General features: G+C 39.1%; 1 protein-coding gene across 4 annotated transcripts in view; it reads right to left on the bottom strand.

Moving 5' to 3' along the window:
• Positions 1 to 17,086, bottom strand: part of SRGAP1 (SLIT-ROBO Rho GTPase activating protein 1) — a 258,624-nt gene that overhangs the window by 226,575 nt on the left and 14,963 nt on the right. The window contains exons 1-3 of one of the 4 annotated variants that reach the window (XM_070494908.1): positions 15,196 to 15,298; positions 12,124 to 12,249; positions 11,047 to 11,146 (exon numbers count right to left, since the gene is read on the bottom strand). The exons of 2 other annotated variants lie outside the window; for them this stretch is intronic. The gene's annotated coding sequence lies outside the window, so the exon portion shown is untranslated. Of the gene's footprint in view, positions 1 to 11,046; positions 11,147 to 12,123; positions 12,262 to 15,195; positions 15,299 to 17,086 lie in introns of those variants that run through there. One more of the 4 variants, XM_070494909.1, reaches the window with a different exon arrangement.

Below are 17,086 nucleotides of genomic sequence, written 5' to 3'. Positions count from 1 at the left end.
TGTGTGAGCCTCAACTGAAAGTGCAGTTTGAAACCTTCAGGAGAAGGGAAATGAAATGACTGAACTTTGTCAAGAAGAAATAGAGCTTCCAGGCTATTGCCTCAGAGAGAGATCATGACTTGGAGCAGGAGGAAGAAAGCTCTGGAGCAGATGACAAGATGAGCCATGACGATGAAGAGTTGGAAACCTTAAAAAGCCGCTCAAAGACCTTCAAGAAAGGCTGGAAAGAATCATTTCTTCTTCTCAAAGTAGACTGTCCCTTGAATTCAAAGCCATGATCCCTGGGCGAACAAAACCTTCTCACCTCAGGACAGGAGGCTGCAGACCCGAGACGCAGCAAGAGCCATTAAACTCAAGCTTCTGAAGTGGCTCCTCATGCGTCTGATGAGCCGGGACGCACACCTGCCCCATCCCTCGGCATTGGCTGCTATTTCTTTTAAGACGGGGGGTCTCACAGCCTTCCCCTCAGATTCCCTCCTCGGCCACCAAGTCTTTTCTTCCTCCTCCATTGCCAAATCTGATGTTTCCAATGGAGCCAAATGGGGTGTTTATGGCAACAGGATTTCCTCTTTTTCTCTCTTCACTACGAAGCGTGGATAACTCCCATCCACAAGGCCCCATCAGTTGGCTTTCCATCAAGGGGCTCTTGTCCTCATCCTCCCTCATGGGCTGGGTTTGTCCCTGGATACCCCGATGCAGAAAACCAAAGTGAGCTACTTTCTGAGGATCACTGACCCTCCACAGGACCCCACTGGTCAAAACCCTGATACACAGAGAGGACTTCAAGTCATTCTGCACCTTACTTTTCCTTGTGAAGTATTTTTGAATTATTTATATTCAGTTAAAAAAAAACCACCTCTTTTACAGTGTTTTTACTTTCACTCAAATTATAACTTGATATTAACTTGATACAAATTTTAGACAGTTGTTAGTGAAAAAAGATAGTTTAAATTATTCTCATATCTTAGAAAATATAAGCAGCAAATCTGAATCTGATAAGCCAGACCACTATTCCCTCAACCATATGTTTTCCACAAGAATTCAGCTACCAGGGACATTAGAAGTTGCAACATGCTTTTCTTCCTGCCAATGGCTCTGTATAGCAAAGTAGTAGGAAAAAGATGGAAGACCCTTTTGGCCTCTGTAGACTTTAGTTGACTTAAAAAATCTACTGGAATAATGTGGGGATCAAAAATAATAATGATATACAACTATTACTATTTTTAGTATTTTGCAAAAATCTCAGGGACTAATGCTCTCCATACTTCTTACCTTATGCATTCAAAAGGATCTCCCCTTACAGGAAATATCAAAACAGAGGTATATCTCATGGAATGATGAGCAAGTCCCGGGCAGGGCTGTCAGCATGAAGACATGCTCTGGTACTAGAGACATTTTTACATGTTCAACAATTTTGTATACACAAAATGTCATCTAGTTTTAGTTAGAATATTTATTTTCTTTAAAAAAACTTTCAACTGAGGAAGATGTTGGGTCTCAAGAACAAGAGCAATTGCAATGAGATACGTGTCACAGTCTACCATATGGAACACTTCAAAAAATATATGGTTCCCTTCTAACTTTGGGTTAAAAGACTTACCTTGGCAAATTACCTGTGCCACAGTAAAAATGTATTCTGTAAGAGAAGCTATGGAAACAGCCTGAGATGGACAAAGGGCAGGCCCATCTGTAACCAAGAAACAGTCCTACAATTTAACAAACTCACGGGGGTCAATCACACCATTTGCCCTGCTGAATCTTCCATTCTGCTTTGAAAACTTCATGAAAACGAAGACATTCAAGGTTAAATGAGAAAGGTCCCTGTTGGCCTGACCCTAAATGGGAATAGTAATGGCCTGGGCAGGTGGGCCCGCGTGCCCTGCTAGGCAGAGTCGGCTTGGCAGGCTGTCACCCGACTGTGAAGGGAAACTATGCCATCGCGTGATGAACCAGATCTGCACTCTCCCTGGATTGTAAGTGGATATCTCCACACACGCTTCAGGAACCAGCGACGATCTCTGGGGATCTCCTTAACCCAACACAGAAGAAGCTTCTGCTGCTGACTTCCCATTGGCCTTGGAAAGTTTCTTTATGAACTGCCATGGACTAAGAGTTTCAAGAGAATTGTTCTCGGTCCTATGTAGCTATCTAATTAACATTTGGGTGTCTAAACATAAAACAAGGGACCCTGCTTGTTCTTAGCCATCTAGGAAGTTAGTTAATTTACACAGCAGCTACTCAATTTTAATTACTTTGTAAATAAATTCAATAAATTTGCTAGCTGTAATAAAAGCCTTACTTAGATTCCATATTTTTTTTCTGCTTTTTCTCCCCAAGTCCCCCAAGTACATAGGTGTATACTTTAGTTGTGAGTCCTTCTAGTTGTGGCACGTGGGACGCCGCCTCACCATGGCCTAATGAGCGGTGCCATGTCCACACCCAGGATCTGAACCGGCGAAACCCTGGGCTGCCGAAGCGGAGTGCGCAAACTTAACTACTCGGCCACAGGGCTGGCCCCTCGATATGAGTTTTTAATGTCTGTCATTTTGAGCAATCAGAGTGAATAACAGATGTTTGGTCTTTGAAAATTTTTAAATTATAGAAACCTTATAGTAAGATTACAAACACTGGAAAGTGGAGGGAAAAAAAGAGCCACTCTCAATCCCAACATTATAATATAGCTATTACTTATCTATTCATCTTAAAACGCATAATTTAATTGTATATTCAAGCTATATATACCACTCTATATTCAACTTTTCATTTATTTTCTACATTGCTAGTTTTCATAATATTAATATTGTATCTCATTGAATTAGTAGAACTTTAATATGGTCTGCTTCTTATTTTTGCTGGGGTTTAGTAATTTATTTTAATAAACTGTAAATCACCTATTAATGTCAAATATTTGAAAGCTAAAAATAACCTTTATTTCAAGGATTCCAGAAGAATAAATTAATGCATATAAAATAGTTAAGAAAGGCAGGAATATGTTAAATTAACACTGTGCACATACGAGTAGTTTTCAAACACAACTGCTATGGGTGCTCTCAAGGCTATTTCTTTTCAAAACTGTTATGACACCAACACATAATCTACAAATGTTAAGAGGTAATAAGGAGCGCTAAAGAGATACAGGCACCACTAAGCGCTTTAAAGGAATTATCACACTTAATCTTCACAATCATCTTTGCCTCCCTACTATTATTACACCCATTTTACAGATAAGGAAAGTGAGGCTGGAAGAGGTTAAGTAACTTGAACAAGGTCATAGAGCTGGGATGGGAATCCAAACATCCTGACCCACAGCCAGCATTTAGTCAATATGCTATTGACTTTAGTGGTCCCCAAGCAAAACATAACCACCAAAAACCTAATCCATTACTATAGGCTATCAATTGACTTTTGGTAAGTTCCTTTTCCTTGGAAACGATTATAACCATGCAATGGAAATCTGATACCCTTTCCTCTCCCCACCATCCAGTGATGATATTCTGCAAATGTGTCATAAAATATCCATAAATGGTTTATTGTAATGCATCACTGATCCATAATATCCCATGCAAGCACTCTGATACATTCCAGCCCAGTCATATGTTCACACACCATTGTGTCCACTCCAGAAAACTACTATCTATAATCTCAAGAGCTCAATGCCATTGAATTTCAACTAAGGTAATGTGTGGCCCTGACAGTTTCCAGAAAGTCACTGTGACAGTTTTGAAGGTAGCACTTCTGTTGGCTGTTTTCCTATTATACGGTTGGCAGCAAAAAATGAGGGATGAGAAAAACATTCAACTTCCCAAAATACAAAGAACACGTTCTTTTGGGTTATGGGCATTGAAAAATGCGTTAACAGCAATGTGTTGTTCCAGAGTGACCCCCTTCTCCGCCCTCGCCCCTCCCAAGCTGGTTATATTTTTGAGAGGGATCCTAACAAAGTGAAGAGCACACAGATAAAGGATGTCAGGCTGGTGAGAGGCCTGGACAGTATCATCCACTCATTCATTCACACATTAATACATTCTCAAGGTGCACCTAGGGTATGCCAGGAGCCACAGGGCCAAAAAGAGAAAAAAATAGTCCTTATTCTTGTAAAGCCCATAGTGTGTGGAGAGTCAGAGAAAATAATGGCAATATAACATAAGATGTGGTTTAATCAAAGTAATGGGAGATGCTGTCAGATCACAGAGGATGAAGGGGGAACTGAGGACCTGAGACTCAATACCCATGCTCTAAGAGGGCTGGGCTCTCAGGGGCAGTTCTAGAGCCACTGGGACCCCCTTGTGGATGTGGACGCTCCAATCAGGGTCATGTTGGTGTAGAGCAAACCATCAAGCCCTATTTCTTGGATAAGAATCTCCAGTTACCTTAAGTCAAACCATCTTGCATTGGTGACGGAGGGGGGTGGGGTGGAACATGGATTTGGATAGGTAAATATGTAACCTTCATTTGCAGTTGGTGACTACTTTTTAAGAAGAAGGGACAACTCACTGTCTGTTTAGTGACTAACTCTATTCAAGAATGACTGATATACGTATGTTAAAAGTGTGGCCTGTGGACCAGCAGCAATCAGCCAATCGTTTACTCCCAGTCCTCAAAGAAACAAGTGGGGACACGAGACTAAGCATTTAGAAACTTTAGGTATTTGTAGGATCTCGTAAAGAGAAAAAATAGGGGCTTTGTATGTATTCTATTTGTCTTTGTTTATTTCATTTTTGTAATAAATTCATTTTCTTAAATGTTATAAAAGCATCCGTCCATGACAGATTAGAAAAAGAACAGTCTTTCAGCACAGATAGTTTAAGAGGCACAGCTCCAAATAATTTTGAGTATGTAAGTACACAGAAGTGTATTTTCCCCCTTAAAAAAGAACAAAGACTGTAAAACTAAAATTTTTTAAAAAGCTTGTAGCCTTCAGGATAAGATTCTCACCCGAGTTTTTAAGAAGTATCCTTTATTAGGTTTATCTGTTTTAGGCACTGAGCCCTGCACTTGAAGTGCACGGGCTCTTTCAGTCCTCACAGCAACCAACAAGGTAAGGATGATTACTAATTTACCAACGTGAAACTGAGCCCTGAGAGAGCCACGTCACAAGCCAATGACCTGCGGCTGGGAGGGGGCAGAGCCCCAAGGCAAATCTATCCAATTGCAAAGCCACAACTCGATACTGTCTAATATAACTCAAAATCCACTCAGTTGCAAGTAAAAAGGTGCAACATCTAATTGCGGCTTTGTATGTGTTCTATTTGTGTTTGCAATAAATTCAAATTGTATAAAATGAGAACTTGTTAATATTTTAGATAATCAAAATGAAGTAACCAGATAGTTGTATCATTACTATAACCTTTGAAAACAAATGTTTCACCCACCAAGAATTTTATTTACTTAAACGAGTCCATGTTTCTGTTTTAACAAAAGATAGGAAAAAAAATGTGACTGAGATATATCTTAATTACAGGCTTTTCTTGTTCTAATATGAACTGTATTTTCCTATTAGATTATACTTTCCAGAAGAACAATGCACATTTAAATCCTTCTGAAGGGAAAATTACCCTTAGTGGGTTTATGTTTGCAAAGAAGTAAGAGAGCATTGGCAGAGACTCAAGTTTTCCCAAGATACATACGCACACCAAATAAGTACAGATTACAAAACCAAAGAGGCATGCCCATCCATTATTTTCTTCTTCAATATTACTGTTACTTTAGGAGGAGCTGTTCAATTCCAAAGCTTCATCCATTTAAAAAAAGGTTCGTTAATAATTTCCAAGTAGATAAGGATGCAGTAAACCAAAATGATATAAACTATAGTGAGAAAATAGTTAAAGCAAATTGTACCTGATCGTAACAAGTTAAAATAGTCTAGTTATCTATTTTTGCATAAAAAATAAATTAACTGAATCACATGTTTGTCTTCAAAGTCCATTTTGACATACATCATTCTGTTTGCCACAGAATTTTCATCAGAAATACTTGTCCCACAGGATACAGACTACTGCTAAATGGGAGAAACATCTTGAATTTTGTCGTATTTAAACATAATTCTTCTCCATCAAAGGGTTGTATGCTTTTTGGAATTTGAGTTCCATAAACACTGTAATTTCACTGTTAAACATATTTACAGAGTCATAAATATTCAAATTATATGATAAGGACAGTACAAGCGGCTGATAAAATGTGATTAACATTCATTTACAGGAGCTTAGCAGGCTCTGCCAAATGCTACTTCCCATAACAGGCTAGGAGGTTCTGACTGCGTTAAGCTTCCTGATTATTCCTTTCTATCCTATGGTATTTCAACACTATTTCCAAGATTCCAAAAATCATCATCAAGTAGATTTTACGGTCTTTTCCAGTTCCCGAGGTCTATGGTTCATGAGATTAAAACCTTCCCCAAGTGCCTGTTTTCTGGGTTGATATTTCTGAATTTCTTGTATTTCCAAAAACAATAGTTACTTTCCAATTCTGCAATCTTTCCAATTTAACTCTATAAAACTGAGACCTCTCATAAGGGGCTCTTCACACTTTTTATGTTGGTTTCATGTCAACAGAGGCAGATTTTTCAAAAAGCACATTACTTTTTACACTCTCAGTTTCCTCTGGTACATTTAAGCTATATTCTGTCTCAGAGAGATACAATAAACATGATTATTCTGTTTTAAACAATAAACACTTCTGTCAGCACATTACTTTCATTAAGTGAATTTTAACGTTTGGATTCATAAACAGCAGCTGGTAATTCTTGCTGAGCTTCATTGCTTCCTCCCGGCAAGCAGAAGCCTTGGGAAGTGACTATTTACAATTAAGAAACTTTGTATCTCACAGAGACCTCTAAACTTGTAATCAATTACAGATTCAAATCACGTCTTTTTATAGAATCACGGATCTTTGCAGAACCATATACACTCCTGCTGTCCCACCAAATTACCTTCCAGGCTATTAAAAATGTGCCTATTCTTGCTCACATTTGTAACCTTAGGAAGAGTCTAGACGGATGTCTGAGGTAGCTTTGTTATAATCTTATTTGAGTTCACGTTCTAAAATTTGAAGACCATAAATTTTGAAAAAATTTTAAAGAAATCTCAGTGCCAATTTGTACATAAAATATGCCAATAAACACAATTCTGGTTCAACCACATACTATTTGGAACAGTGCAATTTCCTCATTTACATACATTTCAACACTCACAAGAACACAAAAAATTCTCAGTTGGGAACAGCTAATCTTTTAACAGCTTTCTTGCTGGTGACCTTCCTGCTAGGAAACTGAAATAAGAGAAAATATTTAAAATCTGATCTTTGAGGGTCCAAACAATTATTTATTGAAGACTTACTATATGCCAGGTACCATGCTACAGGCTGTAGGCAGAATCTGTATGACAGATAATGGACCATAGTCTGGGAGGACAGATAGTAAACAAGTGGTTCCACAAATAATTAATTACAATTAGACTGGGATTAAAAAATATTTTTCTTGGGGCCAGCCCAGTGGCATAGTAGTAAAGTTTGCACACTCTGCTTTAGCAGCCCAAGGTTTTTGGGTTCAGATCCTGGGCACAGACCTACACATCACTCACCAAACCATGCTGTGGTGGCATCCCACATACAAAATAGAGGAAGATGGGCACAGATGTTAGCTCAGGGCCAATCTTCCTAACCAAAATATTTTACATATATATATATTTTTCTTATTATAAATGTAAACATCATAGCAACAGTAAAAGCTCATATCTGAGAGCTCACTATGGGGACAGGCATCATTCTAGTGATGTATAGGTGCTCATTTATTTAATCATCAATGTAATATACACTTGTTATAGAAAATTTGGAAACACAGAAACACACAAAGAAGATTTTTAAGTTGCCCATCCCATTTACTCAGAAATAACAACTGGAATATACTGATGTATATCATATTTTACTCACTGAAAATTTTTTCCTCACTTAATGGTATGTCTTGAATAGTTTCTCTTGTCTTTAAATACTTTTCAGAGTCATAATTTTAGTGGTTCCATAATATTCCAACTCTTGTGCATGCCATAATTGATTTATTTCTTGACTCTTGGATATTTATGTGGCTTATTATCTTTATTTTTTTTTAAGAAAACTATGATGAGCATTCTTATGAATAAATCCTCATCTCTGATTATTTCCTTTGGATCGACTTCTAAAAGTAAGATTACAGGGTCCAACTACACTCCAGAAAAAGTATATTGATTCATGCTCCCTAGTGAGGAACTGTTTATCATGCCACACCCTTAACTGCATCAAATGTTATCCTAAAAAAAAAAACGTTTTCTAACTGAAGAGTAAGATCACATCTCATTGTGTGTGGTCAGCCGTGCAGTAAACATTCCTCAGCTATGGTGATATGTAACATATTTTTTTAAAGAAGACAATTTAATCACATCACATGGCATGAATATTTAGAAAACCTCAAGTGACAAGCATTAGACATATTTTTCTGGAACTTAAGGAAAAGTCAGTAAAACTGGAGTTCCCTGAGGTAAACACTTCCTGCCAGAAGTCATAGGACATTAGGAGTGTTTCTCAGGTTAAATTCACACTGAGGCAACTAAATGTCAAAATGGTGGGAAAAAAGGAAAGACCTGTGATTGAGGATACAGAATATACTGATTTAGAAATACACTGACTTAGAAGTGACTAAAATGAAATAAAATGAAGAGTGAAGCATTTATCACAGAGAACTGACCATAACAAAAATTAGACAAACAAGCAACTCTGCCATGGAGAGAACACACAGAATGCATAACGCACTGTTCCCACATGATTCATTACAACTTTTGGAAAAAAGTCAAAATCATAACCTGAGCTACCCTCACCCACACTCTGTCTGGCCTTGAATTCTTCTCTGCTTAATATCCCTCAAGAGCCCAGGAAGCTGCTAGAAAACGGATACAACAGATAACAGACTCCCTGCACAGCTGAACTAACTGGGGAAAAAAATTAAAAACCAGAGATGGGGAAAGATTCCACCTTTGCAGAAATGTGCTACCGGACTAAATTTGAAGAGGAGACACAAAAAGAGCGTAAAAAGAAAGAAACACAGAACTGTTCATTGTTGGTCAAAAGCAGATAGCAGAACTGGAATTCTGGACATGAGACATCTCCTATGTTCCCTGGGCTGAGCAAGTTCAGTTACAGCCCAGCATCAGTTACGGCCCAGCACCCACATGGTAGGGAACAAAGGAAAACAAGCATTTCTCAAGGGGAAAAAGTCTAGGGAGGTCCAGAAAACAATTAAGATCGATAACAAAGTATTTCCAACATTTCCACTGTCTCTATACGGAGAAAGGCACTCAGTATAATTCTGTATATTTGTAGGAAAAAAAATGATTTTTTTCTGAATTTATATATTTTATCTGAAGTGTATGTTTCTGAACTAAGAGATACAGCAGTGAACTCCCGAGATCTATTAACAAATCTGCATTCACTAAATTTTAATAGATACAGCAGAAAGTAACATTTCATTCGGTCAGCAGAGATCCAGGAAGTCGCTGTAAGCGCCAGGTACCATGCCACGTGCCAGTAACACAGCAAAAAATTCTCACTGGATCCCCATCCTCAAAAAGCCCACAGTTGGGCAGGCTAAAAATATACACTTACACTGAAAAGCTAGCAGGTGTCAAAGGGTTTTCACATCTATGGAAATCTGAAGCCCCTGAAAGTGACCGATTTCTCAGGATGAAAATAAAAATCGTATTTTTTCCCTCCAGACAAAAGATGAGAAGAATGAAGGGATAAAGAAAGTCGAATGGAACTAACTGATCCTTCCTCTACAAATACTTAATTTCAAAGATATACACACTCATTTATCACAAGTTTCCAGGAAGGAAAAATTCCAAATTAAAAAAAAATACCTACTCTCATTCCTTCCCATTTGGTACCATATGGCTACAATGCAGTCATGTGAACCTTTGCTGTGATACAAAATCAAATGTTTTTAAGTATTTATTTATTTATTTATTTTATTTTTCCTTTTTCTCCCAAAGCCCCCCAGTACATAGTTGTGTATTTTTAGTTGTGGGTCCTTCTAGTTGTGGCATGTGGGACGCCGCCTCAGCATGGCTTGAAGAGCAATGCCATGTCTGCGCCCAGGATCCAAACCAGTGAAACCCTGGGCTACCGAACCGGAGCACGCGAACTTAACCACTCGGCCACGGGGCTGGCCCCTAAAATCAAATGTTTTTAAGAGAGTCAACACAGGTTGAACCTTTTTTTCTCAAAATAGAAATAGCTTAAATTTCTTTCAGATAACATCTTTTCATGACTTTTGAAATAATACACATTTTTAAAAATCAAGATAACATTAATGATTATTATGAGATAACTAAAAGGACAAATGACAGAAGTAAGTTCCAAAGTATCTTCCATTGGTTCCTCAAAAATTAATAATTGAGGGGCCGACCTGGTGGCACAGTGGTTAAGTGCGCACATTCTGCTTCGGTGGCCCAGGGTTTGCCGGTTCGGATCCTGGCTGCAGACATGGCACCGCTTGGCAGACCATGCTGTGGTAGGTGTCCCACGTATAAAGTAGAGGAAGATGGGCACGGATATTAGCTCAGGGCCAGTCTTCCTCAGCAAAAAGAGGAGGATTGGCAGTAGATGTTAGCTCAGGACTAATCTTCCTCAAAAAAAAAATTAATAATAGAACTACCATATGATTCAGTAATCCCACCTCTGGGTATATATCTGAAGGAAATGAAATCCCTGTCTCGAAGAGACATCTGCAACTCATGTTCACTATAGCATTATTTGCAATAACCAACACATGGGAACAAGCTAAGTGTCCATCGATGGATAAATGGATAAAGAAAATGTGAGAGATATATATATATATGCATAAATACATACATACATACAATGGAATATTATTCAACCATAAAAAGAAGAAAATTCTGCCATTTGCAACATGGACAGACTCTGAGGGCATTACGCTAAGTGAAATAAGTCTGAGAGTAAATCTTAAATGTTCTCACCACAAACAAACTGTAACTATGTGAGGTGATGGATGAGTTAACTGACCTTATTGTGGTAATCATTTCACAAGATATACGTAGATCACATCATCAAGTTGTACACCTTAAATGTACACAAGGTTATATGTCAATTTATCTCAATAAAGCTGGGGAAAAAAAGAAACAAAGTTCCATTAGCTGATATAATGAAACTAAACCCCTAATACAAAATTTAACAAAGACAAACATTATGCTGTACACAGATTTCTAAAAACTTATTTGAAACAAGAGAGGAAAAGCAGACAAATTCACATTTGTTGTATACCCAACCCTGAGCCAAACTTTTCTAACAGCTTTACAATAGTTATCTAATTTCATCTTCCCAACAGTGTTCTGAGATGGAGAGCATTCGCCCTATTTTATAGGAAACTGAGGCTCAGAAAGGCAAGATAACTTGCCCAAGGTCTTGTTACTAGAAAGTGTTGTAGAACCAAAACTGAAACTAAGGTCAGAGGCTCCTGGTACTTCAAAGCCTCCTATACAGAATATGTAAATTAGGCACAACAAACGTCAATGGGGAACATAACTAGGATGCTCTTCCATTGGCCCATCCATAATCTCAACTGCCTCATTTCTTTAATCAGAACAACATACACCTGCCTGCTCCTGAGAAGAGTTGTGGGCATCAAGGGTGACCGTCCACGTATGTGTGCCTGGTAAACTGTAAAGCACTGTGTATGGTGACACTGGCTCTGTAACTATTTTAAGGGAAGGAAAAGGAGCAATGTGTAGAAGCTGCACGTGGGGAAGCAAACTGCCCCTTGTAAAAGGCAGAATTCTACCAATTACATCTGCCCCAACTTCCTTGAGAAGGATCGGGCTGCCTGCCTCTCGAAGGGTTCAAGCCAAAGCCCGTGACCACTTGTCTGAGATTCTGGACGGGTGGGAGGAAGGTGGATTGGAGGACCTCAATGTCCACTCCTCTTCTAGCTTCTCCAATGCCACGAACACCTTACAACAGAATCCTTCCCATAGAAAAGGAATGCCTTTCCCCCTTTAGCACCTTTATCCTGATTATTGGGGATTATTCTGAAATGCAAAAGACAAATGGCTCAAAGAGAGAGACAGGACTTAAAATGCTCACCTGCAGAAGTAAAAGTACACACAGTCATCTTCTCACCTCCCCTATCCACTCTTTCCTGCCCAGTGGCTTACTTCACTGTGGATGGTGATACATCTCTGGGACACATCTGGATCAGTCACCTTCAAACTTTTTTGACGGTACACCCCATAAAGAAAAAATGAGCATAATCTCAATGTGCTTCCATTTCTATACGTATAAATTAAGTACAAGTACTACTGTGCTAATATATTTTGGATATTATATATATAAAAAACACAAGGTTTAAAAGGAGACCAAAAATACCAGACATTTTCTTCCAGCACATCACTGTGTATCCTCTTCTTGCTTTTGTAAACCTGATCACTCACTTCTTTCTCCCATGGGTCATCAAGTCCTCTTCATTCCACCTCTATCTCCTTCATCTCTCTCCACATTTCTACCCCCAAGGTCAAGGACATAACTGAGGCCTTCAATATGCCACCACAGAGCACAAGACGACTTGTAAACTGGCCTCCCTCCACTCAGGGTTTTCCTCCCTCACTTCTGACTGTATCAGCCTCAATGGCTCCCCACTGTCCACAAAGTCTAAACTGCTTGATGGCCATATGAGAACATAAAACATCACGGTTGTCATCTCACTAACTATGCTGCTTGATGGCCATATGAGAACATAAAACATCATGGTTGTCATCTCACTAACTACGCTGCTTGATGGCCATATGAGAACATAAAATATCATGGTTGTCATCTCACGATGTCATCTCTGGCAAAAAAAACTTTCCTCCATTTTCTAGTCCAGAAAATGGAATTAGCAGTGTCTACCTCATGTGTTTCTTGTGAAATTCAAACAAAATAATACGTGCAAAGTCCCGTTACACTGCCAGGCACAGAACATACATCTAACAGCTATTAGCTATTATCAGCATTACCTTTCTATTCCTATCTCGTTACCGTGCTCAAAGCATTTAAGACACCAAGCTAACGATTCCTAAGGAGGAAAAACACAGTCATTCGAGGAGACTTTCCTTTACCTGGAATGCCCTTCCTTCCTGGAGAACGCCTACTCATCCATCAAGGCCACCTCAAATGTCCTTTCCATGAGTCCCTATTGTGCTCTCCCACACAGAACTAATTTCTTCCTGCACAATGTTCCCATAAATTTAAAACACCTCTAACATACTACACAGCACATCTTTGTTTACTTTTCCATATCTAAAGCTAGGACACAAACCATACAAAGACACGGGCTGTGTTTCATTAGTTATTAATTCAATGAACACTGCCTGAGCAACTACTATAAGACAAAGCAGGTGCCTTGATAAAAAACATCCGCCCTTGGGGAGTCTACAGTTTGATAAAGGAGGTATTCAATAGCTGTTTGTTGAATGAATGAACGATATTTAATTCCAGCATGGCTGTAAAAGAATTTATACCAGTGACCCCAAATCAAATGTTTCAATTATCTTAACAATACAATGGAGTCACATGATAAGCACATTGAACTTACTGTAATTTAACTACACGTCCATATTTACTTGGAATGGACTGAGGGAGGGAGAGAAAAATCTTATTTTCCCTAACATCCTTTCACTCTTGGCCACACGGAAGTGTGAGGCCACAGCCTATAAGCAAAGAGAATCCTAAGTTAATTTCTGGCTTCTGAGCTTTCACGGACATAGCTCTTGGTAACACGGTGACTTGGGGATTTTCAAGAGCACTTTTGTTTAATTTTTCTCCTTATTGTTTGACTTGCGATCCTAACCCTCACCTAAGTTGTAATGCCCATGTAATTACTGCAGTAGTAATTTCATGAATTGTCAGTGGACCTAGGATTAAAACAAACCAAATAAAAGCTCTCCAGAAACATGATCAAGTTTCCTATTCATAGAAAAACTGCCATCCTTACACTAACTTGAATTAACCATAACCCACAAAGCAAAGTGCCCTTCAGCTATTCCACAGCGAGGTGTCCCGTCTCCTGACTGCCCTAAGAGCTAGCAGTGACAGCAGCAAATGGGAATGTGCTACAGGACGTCCCACAAAGGGTGCCTTGCCTTGCGTTATTTTTCTTTAGTTCAAAAGCACATGCAGATTTGCAGAGAAATTGAAGCTATATTCCTCAAGGACTCCTCGTGTTCCCACTTTAGTTTTCAATTTATCCAGGTGTGAGGTGAAAAGGCTCTTTACAATTTGAGAAACTAACAAATTATGAAGTTGGGGGGGGCACAAAACAAGAAGCAGGGCTGCATGCATTTTCTATAATCTTCGTTTAAATTGCCATGATTTGATGTCCTTTCACAGGAATTGAGAGCAATTGTAAGAAAGCTAAAGATCTTAGAAAAATTAGCATCTAAATTGGCTACCTTAAGGAAGTTTACAAAATTGATTTGATTTTTACAGCACTGGTTCCCAAAGTGTGGTCTCCAACCCACAGCTTCAGCATCACCTGGGAACTTACCAGAAATGCAAATTCTAGGGCTGGGGTGGGGCCCAGCAAACTGATTCAAGGAGCCTTCTGGTTGATTCGAGACTTCTGGGTGATTCCAATACATGCTAAGTGGTTCTACCGGAAGCTCTAATGCTCAAAAAGGAACAGCAGCCACAAAAGCGAAGCCGGGAGTGAATCTAGAGAACTAGCTGAAGAGACAGAACTTCTTTTCCAGCAAAAATCAAGACACAGAGGGGCCTTTTCACTTGGGAACCAGCAAGGCCTTTCGGTGGGAGTCACAGAGGAGCGGAGGCAGCAATTTTTATTATCCTCAGGAACAGGGTACTAAATTTACCAAGAATACTCCAGTTTAGGACTTCTAAATTTCTTCACCCCGAAAATGCCTTTCCTATTTCATGCAAAGAGGCAGCTCCACCACGAGCTTCCTCATCAAGTAATTCATTGAGATAATAATAAGGTAACAATTTAATGTTAGTATATAATCATTGAACAACAAAAACACAGACTTTTATCTGAATTGAAATAAACTCTCTTAATTAAGACAAAGATGGCAATCATTCTTCCTAGCTTTCTGGAAGTTTAAAGAGAGAGAATGACATGAAACCTAAGCATTTAAGCTTTGATGAGGCGTTGTCCTTACATACCTCTACAGGATGGCTGTAGCACAGGTTTGAACCCTGGTGGCTCCATTTAGTAGCAGTGTGATCTGGGCGAAATCACGTCAAGTTTCTAAGTTTTGAGTTTCAATTTCCCCATCTGTCAGGCGACACCAAGGACCTCCCTCAAAAGGAACACACTGTAAATGTTGGCTGCTAGGACCGCAGGCAGTAACAGTAATCACTGCAGGCAACATTGTTGGGGTCACCAGGCATTTTTTGCATCAGGTCGAGCGCATAAGTCTGGACCCAACCTTCTTTCTAGTTCATTATTTGGGGAGACTAGATCTTAGCTCAAAACAATCAAATGATAAAGACTTTAATGGCACAGTGAATATCTGTAGGTGAACACAGAGGAGAAATCAGAGTGAAGTTATGGAAGACTTGTAAGCTGCTGACCGAGAACATTCAATGAAAGTCTACCTTGAGTATTCTTCAGGAAGGGTGCTGCCTGGCTCCAAGGCAAAAAACAGACACACATACTATACAGATACATCCTATCTGGGAGCAAATGAGAGGATTATGCCTCTGACAGCGGCTGGAATAACTATGGTTCTCTTCATTTGTTTGCAGATGATTTATTTTTGGCAACCCTTAATGAACAACCAGCGCAGGTTAACGGTGGAGGAATCTTCATCTACAAATGCAATCATACACACAGAGAAGCGTGTTGATGCAAGGATCGGTCACAAAGTACCTCTGTAGCCAAATGTCATGGGAGCCTACCAACACAATTCTTTTAAGATTGGGCCCAATATAGCTTCTGGGGATTGGCTAAAGGTCTCCCATTGCTATTCTAAAGAACCACTAAAATCTACATTTTTAGTGTTTGCTTTGTAAGATTTAAGTCTGTTAAGTAATTTTAATCTCTCTGGAGATGACTGAGTTTTAAATTATTTAAATAAAAAAATTTGTCACGAATTAAGACCATAGCTTCAGGTAGTAGTAAATAATAATTGTTATCATAGCAGCTCACTTTTATTGAGCTTTCACCACTTGCCAAGGGCCGTGCAGGTATAATCTCATTTAATCCTCACAAGCGTGTAAAACAGATGCAATCATCATACCCATTTTCAAATCAGAAAACTGAGGTTCCAGAGGAACCATAATTCGAATTGAGTTTATCCAAGGTATTAACCTCTACAGTGTTGCCTCTCAAAAGGAACGCCAATCAACGAAACAGATTAAAGCACAGAGGTGGCCAATCTTGTCTCTAAATCAACAAAGAACACGTAATAGTAACAGCTATGAGAGGGGTGAGGCAGATCCCTGTGTATTTCTATGAAAGGGCGCAGACCAGTACTCAAACCCAAGTCAGTGAACAGTTCACTGCAGACGCACAATGAGACAAAGAGCCTGTGCCAGAACCTAAATCATCACATCACTAAGCACTGCTTAGCTCAGCTGACGCTCATTTGTAGACTTTCCGGATAAAGGAAGCGGTGCCGCAACTTACCTTATCTCCTCATGGACTGGGAACGAACAGTCTGCTGGGCAGCATTGGTCTACTAACTCCTGAGTAGCACTGGTATACGGGGTACATTGTTGAGCACAAAAGACAAAAGTCTATAGGAACTATTCTGCAAATGACCACAGCTGTTCAGTAAATAAACAGACAGACAGATATAAACACAAATACAAATGATGCCATTGGAAGGATATGCTCTGATCTAGCTGAGAATTTCCACTTTTTCGTCTTAGCAATTCCGTACTTTAGCTAACAAGTTTTTCATAACCATAAAGTTGTACGAGTGGGATTTTTTAAAATAGAAAATGTTTTATTTTCCTACTCTATTTTTTTAAATTAACTAAACTCCATCTCTTCTTCAGATTTCCTTAGTTTTTACCTACTGTCCTTTTCCTCTTCCCGGATCCCATC

Source organism: Equus asinus, chromosome 22, assembly GCF_041296235.1.
Source record: "Equus asinus isolate D_3611 breed Donkey chromosome 22, EquAss-T2T_v2, whole genome shotgun sequence".
Classification (NCBI taxonomy): Eukaryota; Metazoa; Chordata; class Mammalia; order Perissodactyla; family Equidae; genus Equus; species Equus asinus.
The sequence above is the reverse complement of the archived record's forward strand: the minus strand, read 5'-3'. Positions and strand labels throughout refer to the sequence as shown.